The sequence below is a fragment of the Balaenoptera ricei genome, chromosome 4 (genome assembly GCF_028023285.1).
Source record: "Balaenoptera ricei isolate mBalRic1 chromosome 4, mBalRic1.hap2, whole genome shotgun sequence".
In the NCBI taxonomy this organism is placed as follows: Eukaryota; Metazoa; Chordata; class Mammalia; order Artiodactyla; family Balaenopteridae; genus Balaenoptera; species Balaenoptera ricei.
In genome coordinates, this window is record NC_082642.1 from 146,204,390 (window position 1) to 146,214,142 (window position 9,753).

Sequence of the window (9,753 nt, forward strand, 5' to 3'; positions counted from 1 at the left end):
TACAGAAGTTTCAAAGAAAAATGTTATCTAATATTGCAGTAAAAATTATTCCTAATCAGTGTAAATTGAGAAAGGCATATAAAAACAGCTAGTACAAAGTAATAATATTTATATTTTTAACTCAGGAATTTTATCCTGAGTTATATAGTTGTACAGTTTTTAACCGTGTTAATTAAGACAAGTGTATAAAATATTGAATTTTATCCCTGGAAATTTACCTCAGTAAAATAATCTATCAGAAGCAAAGATCCATAAGCATGAAGCAGTTTATGACAACTTCATTCATAATACTAGGTAAAGCAAACTATCTAGATTAAGAGAATGCTTTAATAAATTATGTCACTTTATCAAGATGGAATATTATATAGTTTTTAACCATGTTAAGACAATTATATAAAATATTGAAATATCTTTATGACCTAAGTGAAAAAGCAGAACATAAAATAGTATTTACATGAATATTCAAACTATGTATATATGATCACCCAAGAAGTACCCACTTTACACATATATATTCACATCCACAATAAGCACAACACACACACACACATACACACATACACACACACATACAGTCATTATCTTTTGGAGTACAATGGAGACAAATTGTATTTTGAATCTACCTGTAATTTTCTTTTGCCCAGATAGAAGATACTCATCATCTTTGAGTAAAATTACTCTTCAGTGGGCTCATTATTTATGCAAAGTCAAAATTCTGTCTTACAATCAAGCAACTGGAACTATACATACTAAACAACTCTGAATAAAATTATCAGAGCTGAATTCATTGTGAGCAGAATTGAATCTCTGTGGGGTTATGATGGTGTTGTTTTGAGTGAGGATGTGGTGGATTATGTCCTTCTTTCAGTGAGGAAAAGGAGGGTCAGGGAGTGTACTCTGGGGACTGAGGGCTCATGGTAGTAGGTAGGTAGGTGGTAGGAAGAAAGCCTATGGAAGGGGTATGGGTGATGGACTTCATTCAAGGAGCAGTGATATTTCCTATCCAGTACTATTGTTTTCTTTTCTTTTACTACATTATAACTTCCTTGTTATTTTCAACCCTTCAATAAATTGTCTTAAATGCTCATTAGGTATTTGCTGTACCTTTAGGAATTAAGGGAGGGGGTTGCAACTCTCCTTGAGTATAGCAAGAGCCTGGCTTGCGTGGAAAAGTGATAAGAAGTGCAGTGGAGACCTGAGGGGAAGTCCCTGGAGCATGGTCTAGAATCAGTTTACTTGTGGACCCCATAAGAATTCCATTGGTATGGTAGACTGTATTTCTGTTTGCCAAATATCTTATTTTTCCTCCATCTTTTGCCTTGGAAGGATTTTACTTTCCTACTGTGCTGAACTCAGGAGAGGCCATTTAACTTGCTGTAGCCAATGAAATGTGGGCACAAGGAACATGTATCATTTCTGGGCAGAAGCATTAAGAATCAGTTGGTCCTGGAATGTTGCTGCTCCATTACCCTGGGTCCTGGAATGAAGGTGAGTGGGTCAAAGCCACAGCCAACTTTCGGTGACATGTTATGTTAGTGTGATGGTTAATTTTATGTGTCAAGTTGAGTAGATCACAGGGTGCCCAGATGTTTGACTAAACATTTCTGGGTGTGTCTATAAGAGGGTTTCCAGATGATATTAGCATTTGAATGATGGGACTCAGTAAATTGCCCTCCTCACCATGGGTGGGTATCATCCAACCTGAATAGAACCTGAATAGAACAAGAGGAGGAAGGAAGAATTCTCCCATTTTCTCTGTTTCAGTTCTTGAGCTAGGACATCTCATCTCAACTTCTCTTGCCCTTGAACTGGGATTTATACCACAAGCTCTCCTGCTTCTCAGGACGTCAGATTCTAACTGAACTCCACAACTAGTTTTCCTGGGTCTCCAGCTTGCATATTTTGGGATGTCTTAGACTCCATAATCATATGAACCAATTCTCATTAACTATCTATCTATCTATCTATCTATCTATCTATCTATCTATCTATCTATCTATCTATCTACAATTTGTTCTGTTTCTCTGGAAAACCCTAACTAATGCAGTGGTATTTTTCACAGACACAAAGGAAGTAGAATATGCAAGACGGAACCTCCTGTGTCATCCAGTAGGGGGCGTTGATCTGTATTATTCGGTATCTGCAGTTGAAGACCCATGCGCCTTTGAGTTACTCTTTGACTTGTACTTGTACTTGGACTATCATGTTCAGGCCAAAAAGTATATTTTGGCTCCTTTGAAATGTCTTTTCCTCCACATAAGTGGTGTATTTGTTAACTCTCTCAGCAGCTTCAATCTCAACTTTTGCTTCTAATTTTTCCCCCTTATTTTATGTTCAGGGACTCTAGTGATAGCTGTCAAACTAATTCAGAGAGAGTGTTTGATGATCTTTGGTTTGATTTGTACAGAATTGTCGAAAACGATATTTGAGAAAACAACTTCGCCCTTGACAAAACCTGAGAGTTTCTATCTTAACTATTTTCCAAATTTGTATGAATATTAGGAAGTCGATCTGAGTATTATGTTTTCCAGTGAAGTGATTTGATTTTAGGCTGATAATTTCATGTACATTAAAAAAAAACAATCCATGCAATTCCACAAGAGCAGGGACCCAGATTGATGAGAAAGGCCTCATTAGTTCCAGTGGAGGGGGTAGTTCATAGGCACTCGCACTGACAATGGAGGAGTTCTCTGCACTGGGATAAGCTGCCTGAGCCTTCACTCAGCAGGCAGCCCCATAGGTACTCACTCTTCTTGCTCACTCTTCTGCCCGGGTGTCTCTTGGTAAAGGCAAGTAGAGGAACCAAAGCAATTACCTAGATAATTAAGGAAAAACAAACCTGTGTGTGGCAGGTAACTTGGGGAACTTCCAGTCAATTTTCTAGGCAATCATTGAAATTTTTTGCCTCCCTGTTGTCAGCAGGAATGTGATCTGGCTCACAAGAGCTACTTTAACAATTATAATGCTCTCAGTTGGTAAATATTGCTTCATAGGAACTCCTCCTGCACTCATCAATCTAGAATTTGAAATAGCTCCATGGGAATCTCAGGGCTGTGTTGTTCCCACTGAGTCATGGCAAAACCCCCAATAACTGCTGTGAAAATGTTAGGCTATTTGTGAAACTTTGGAAATCAGCTTCTGGCAACTCTTGTTTTGTGATTCTGGGTAAGATGAGACCTGCAACCTCACAGGCTGGGCAAAGGAAATTCCAGTTGTGATGGAGGCCAAGGAAGATTTGCTGTCAGTCTCTATATGAGGTATTTGTTGCCTCTTACCTCCAACACCTTCCTATGAGGCAGGTCCTACTACTCTCACTTTAGAGATGAGAAAATGGGGCGTCAACCAGGCACACACTGGTGAGTGACAAAACTAGAATTTCCGGGACTTCCCTGGTGGCGCTGTGGTTAAGAATCCGCCTGCCAATGCAGGGGACACGGGTTTGATCCCTGGTCCAGGAAGATCCCACATGCCGCAGAGCAACTGAGCCCATGCGCCACAACTACTGAGCCTGCGTGCAACAACTACTGAAGCCCATGCGCCTAGAGCCCATGCTCCGCAACAAGAGAAGCCACTGCAAAGAGAAGCCCGCGCACCGCAACGAAGAGTAGCCCTCTCTCACCGCAACTAGAGAAAGCCCATGTGCAACAATGAAGATCCAACACAGCCAAAAATAAATGATTAAATAAATAAATTTATTAAAACAAAACAAAACAAAACTAGAATTTCCACCCAGATCCTTTTGAGTCCAAAGTTCTTTTTACTCTCCCAGTGACTCCGGGAGAATCCAGGGCACCTATATTTTTAAAAAGCTCATGGTTGTTTCTGGTGTCAGTGGGACTGGAAACTGTATGTTAAGGCGATGGTTCTCAAAGTTTAGCATGTATTAGAATCACCTGTAAGACTTGTAAACACACAGATGTCTGGTACCACACCTGGAGAGTCTGATTTGGGTCTGGGTTTGGGCCCAAGTATTTGCACTTCTAAACAAGTTCCCAAGTGATGCTGCTGCTGGTACCCAGGGACCACACTGTGAGAACCACCACTACATTGGGCAACTCAGAGAATTTGTTGTGAAAATCAGCATAATGAGAATGAAATCAGATATCTACAAACTCACCTTAGAGAGAATGGCTCAGAATAAGTCCTGACTAATAGTAAAACGAACACATTCTAGAGAGAATATGCCTATCATAGGCGGATGGTCAGAAGAGAGGCATTGATTAACGGGGCAGAAAATATATCTGACAGTTACCCTCTGAAAGGAAGAAGTGATGAAAGGGTCAGTTTCTACCTTTCCTTCTGATTCTCTGGACACCAAGCAACCTCGTGAACGTTAATTCAATTAGCTTATTTGATTAACTTATTTTGTTTTTCCAGGTGGCTGATATCTGAAGGATGGTTTCGAGCAGGACTATTTTTCAGGACCACCGCTTTGCCTAATCCCTGCGGGTGCCATTCATATTGAATTCTATGCAAATGGTGCCCCCTGGAGGAACGGAAAAGAATATCATCCTAAGTGAAGGATCTAGCATTGTTGGTTAAACATGATTTATGTGCCCCTGGAGCCTACTCCTTTCACATTAAACTAGCAAAACTGAGGACCAGTCCCAGGGACCTATGAGAATACTCTCTCAGAGAGGCCTGCCCTTGAGAAAGATTTTCCTAGTCAATATTCCAAGTAACCCAGGACCTAAAATTCTTGAAACAAGTGAAAATGGTAGGAGAAGGTCGTTAACAAATCCAAACGCTATCAGGATGTGTATCTTGCTTCTCTGTTTTGTGGGGATAAAATTATTTCAAGATTTGACTTACAAAGTAGGAATTGTGACTGAAACTGAAACAAATGTTTGTCTTCATGAGAGAGCAAGAAGTCTCTTGGTTGGAACACTTTGGTACAGAAGGGTTATTCTACCATGAGCATAAAACCCGGAGGAGGCTCTGCATGAGACCCACCAATGCTCCATGTCTCATGACCCTCTTCCCCCCATTGAAAGGTCAGACTTATCCTTTGTGTCCATGCTTTTCTATGACCTGCAAGTTTTCCAAGAACCCCTGTATTCAAAGCATAGGTATACCACTTAACAGCTTTGTGTCCTTACTTAACCTTCCTGGGCCTTTGTTTCCTTATTTGTGGGATGATTATAAGGCTTACAGATAGAGAGATATAGATTGATAAAGCTGAGAGCAGCGATTGACACATCCTTGCGTTCTATAAATGTTACTCGCTACTGTTATTATTCAGACATGCTTGTTAAGAATGCCCTGTGAGTGATTTGTACATGTTGGATATTTAAGGGATTGTAAAGTATTTAATTAGTGGAGATAGTATTGAGGAGTCCAATCCACATCTACAATGGGTAGAGCTAGAAAGGCATGGAGGATAGTTAGATAAGAGAACCAGTAGAGAGATGTGAACTCCAGAGGAGAGAGCTCATCTGGAAAGTAGGTTATCAGGAATATATATGATTCCAATCTGATGATATAGAAGGAGCTGTGGATGTGGGAGGCATATTTGGGAGAGAAAAAACAAATGTTGTTCATGCTTGTATTACCTAAACTCTCCCCTCCTTTTTAAGGGTCACCTCCTTCTAATGAGAGTTGTTTATACTGCTGCTTGTAGACTTCTAGGATCCAGAAATCAATTTTTTTTTTAACATCTTTACTGGAGTATAATTGTTTTGCAATGGTGTGTTAGTTTCTGCTGTATAACAAAGTGAGTCAGCTATGCATATACATATATCCCCATATCTCCTCCCTCTTGCATCTCCCTCCCTCCCACCCTCCCTATCCTATCCCTCTAGGCGGTCACAAGGCACCGAGCTGATCTCCCTGTGCTATGAGGCTGCTTCCCGCTAGCTATCTATTTTACGTTTGGTAGTGTATATAGCCCATGCCACTCTCTCACTTCGTCCCAGCTTCCCCTTCCCCTTCTCTGTGTCCTCAAGTCCATTCTCTACGTCTGTGCCTTTATTCCTGTCACTAGGTTCTTCAGAACCACAGAAATCAATTTATATGATCTGTGACCAGCATTAAAAAAAACCAAAACAGAACAGAATATAAACGGGCTGTGTCCATTCATTGCACATGGTGAGTAATATTGTTTTATAAAACTTTACTCAGTTATGCATATACATGTGTATAGGGTCATGATGTACAATGTATTTTTTACTGTGGCTTTTGGTACAAGGAGTTTGAAAGTCACTGCTCTAGTGTATTCACTGGGGTAGGGAGTTTTCTCTGCTCTTGCAGGGTCCTTTTTACCTGTTCTCCAGGCTGCTTTTTTCTCCCCAGCCTTTTCTGAGCCAAAGCAGATACCTACTTGTTGCCCTTCTAGTGGGGGCCGGGGGCTCAGGACACCTTCTAATGCAATCTTCCCACCTCTGCAAAATCCCAGAGTTGATGGTGAGAATGATGGGGATCTGTTCCCCTCTGTTTTTGTTTTTATGACTCAGTCCCTCACTTATTTCAAACTTTTTATTAAAGTGTTGGGGAAATTATGAGAGAAATAATTTAAACATTGCTGCTTAACTTTACTTTTCCTGAAGTCCAAGGAAAGAGTGTCCTGGAATTGAAATCCTGTGCAGGGGTCACTTCCTAGATGCTCCTGGTTTATCACTGTGATTCCCTGACCTCAGGGCCACATCCCTCTGCAGGAGGGCTCTTCTTGCAATTTAAAACCTGCAAATATTTATTCATTTTGGGAGGAAAATGCTGCCTTGTACTCACAGAGTTCCATACATTTTCTATTTACTTCTGAATATTTAAAAAAAGCAGGTCAAGTTTAAAATATCCATTTCAGATCCATCTATCCCCTCCCCTCCTCCCAGCACTGGCCATGCTTTTTCAAGGAGACTTAGAGGAGGGAGAAAGCTTGGTCTGCTTTTTTACTCCTTATCCCCGATTTCCTGGGGCACTTTTCTCCTTGATTGCAGAGGGGAGATGGAAAGGGACAAATCTGTCATTCCTGGTGTGCATTGGCCATCTCTTGGCTATTGCTTCTTAGGTTGAAATGGACCAAGTACAGATGCCCACTGAGGGCAGGCATCCCAGGCTGCTTCCTTCTTGAGGTACATGTGTGAGTTCTTCATGGACCCTTCAGGATCAGGACGGGGCTCCACATCTTGTTTCCATCCAGTGTCTTAACAAGGGAGATTAACTCTAGCTCAACCTCTTTGAATCCCACCGCAGCTTTCACCACCAGCAATACACCCTGCTGTTTCCCATTGCTTGGGACATCCACCCTGTATGTGGCCCTCTTGTTTGGGGTACATTAAGACAGCTTAAGCCCAGCTACCTTCTGCAGTGTCCATCTGAGTCACTGAAGACTCAGGTTTCCTTCAAATACCAAGTGGTAGGAGGGCTGGTTTCCCCACTGCTGGTCTCTCTCTCTGCCCTCTTGGTTCTCCTCTCCCCTGCTCAGAGATGTTCGGAGAGTGGGCAGATCAGTGTGTCTTCTCCATAAGCTGATGTCTCCCTGTGGTTCAAGATGCCCGTCTCCTCTTGTTTCTGACACTCCTACTGTCTATGAGAGCTCCCCATTTTTTCTTCCTCCATGGAAAACACCGAGGCTCTCAACTCTCTACCGATGACTCACAATAAGGAATCTCTCCTCCTTCTCCTCTTCCTGGTTTTCTGCTTGTTTGGGGTGGGGGGAATGGTTGAAAGTAGTACAGTTGGTTAAGTCTGGTCTATTAAAACGTCCTGGAGGGGTTCATGCCTCCAGCTGTTGGCAGCTCTTTTTAGAATGGGAGGTGCTTGATGTGTCTTTGCTTTCTGCTCCAGGTCTTGGTCGCCAATTTTGAGACAACAGAATTAGTATCATCGACACCCCACTGCGCGTGGGACAAGAGATCCACATCATCTACCCTATCCATACTTTAAAGAGTTAAGTTGGATGCTTGCTTCGACAGCACATATACTAAAATTGGAATGATGCAGAGAAGATTAGCATGGCCCCTGTTCAAGGATGACCCACAAATTCGTGAAGCATTCCACATTTTTTTACAATGGAATATTACTCAGCCATAAAAAGGAACAAAATAGTACCATTTGTAGAGACGTGGATGGACCTAGAGTCTGTCATACAGAGTGAAGTAAGTCAGAGAAAAACAAATATTGTATAATATCGCTTATATGTGGAATCTAGAAAAATGGTACAGATGACCTTACTGGCAAAGCAGAAATAGAGTCACAGATGTAGAGCACAAACTTTTGGTTACCACGGGGGGAAAAGGGGGGACTTGGGATGAATTGGGAGACTGGGATTGACATATATACACTAATATGTATAAAATAGATAACTAATAAAAACCTGCTCTATTAAAAAAAAACTGCCCTTATATTCTTTAGCCATTTTAGTAAACAATTTACCATACTTGTGGTATGTCATATGTGAATTTTAGATATTTTTTCCCCAAATAGCATCTGTTAATTTGCCACCATAAAAATAGGCTTAACTATTGTGAAAAATTCAAATGGTAAAAAAGGTACATTAAATGTCCACCCCTCTTTTTTTAACCTAAAGTAGATGTTACCCTGGAAGGGTGCAGGGGCAAATTAACATATGAAGTGGTAAGGACGGTGTCTCTACTCTGACCGCACACCCAGAAATACCCCTGGAATGTCCATCACCATGGCCTCTTGGCCAAGTCAAGGGGGTAACTCACATTATCAGTGGGGGTGGCAGTTCTCTTGCTGAAGCTATCAGAATTAATGCCCTTCCTTACAGATGCAGATGTAGAGAATGGACTTGAGGACACGGGGTGGGGCGGGTGGGGCAGGGTAAGCTGGGACAAAGTGAGAGAGTGGCATGGACATATATACACTGCCAAATGTAAAATAGATAGCTAGTGGGAAGCAGCCGCATAGCACAGGGAGATCAGCTTGGTGCTTTGTGACCACCTAGAGCTGTGGGATAGGGAGGGTGGGAGTGACACTTAAGAGAGAGGGGATTTGGGGATATATGTATACATATAGCTGATTCACTTTGTTGTACAGCAGAAGCTAATACACCATTGTAAAGCAATTATACTCCAATAAAGATGTTAAAAAAAAATTAATGCCCTTCTTTATCCTCTTTATTCTCTGCTCTGTCCTGGGCTCCCATTTCTGAAGCTCCTGCAGTGGCTTCAATTGCAGTGTTGACATATTCCCTTCCATGGCCACAGACCCCAATGATTTGCCCTCCAACCTGTGCAGTTGACATATATGTGTGATTTTATAGCTTCCTCATGGCCCTCACTCATGAAGAGAAGAGTACTCTCTTCTCACCAGGGGTACTTTTCTTTGATTTCTTTTTTCAGGTTTTCATGCCTTCCCAGCTCAGATCAAGCTTGAGACAAGTTACCCAGCACCTAAACTGAAAGGAAACAGCATACCTGCAAAACTACATCTGAAGTCATTTATTCTTCGTAACCACTAGTTGGGGGTACCTCCTGACTCTCGCACTTTCAAGTGTGGGTAATATTCAAAATACATATTTAATGACCAGTTGTCTTGGATGCCGTGATGGAATGGGGAACTGACCAACTGGTATGGTCAAACCAGTGCATACAGGCTGAATATCAGATTGAACAGGGGTCCCAAACAGGCAGGCCTCTGGGCCATGTTGCTGGTAGATTAGTTTTGTTGGGTATGCTGAGTGGTTTTGAAATCTGTTTCTGAGCCTAGGCATGCACTAGGCACTGTTTCTGATCTAGGCACGCACTCTCCCATTTTCAGTCTGCTCTCTTGTCTCACGTCTTAGAGCTTGCT

General features: G+C 41.8%; 1 non-coding gene across 1 annotated transcript; it reads left to right on the forward strand.

Moving 5' to 3' along the window:
• The first annotated feature begins 7,894 nt into the window (after positions 1 to 7,894).
• On the forward strand, positions 7,895 to 8,001 carry LOC132365660 (U6 spliceosomal RNA). The gene has a single exon (XR_009503183.1). It is a non-coding gene; the product is annotated as a U6 spliceosomal RNA (small nuclear RNA).
• The last annotated feature ends 1,752 nt before the right edge of the window (positions 8,002 to 9,753 follow it).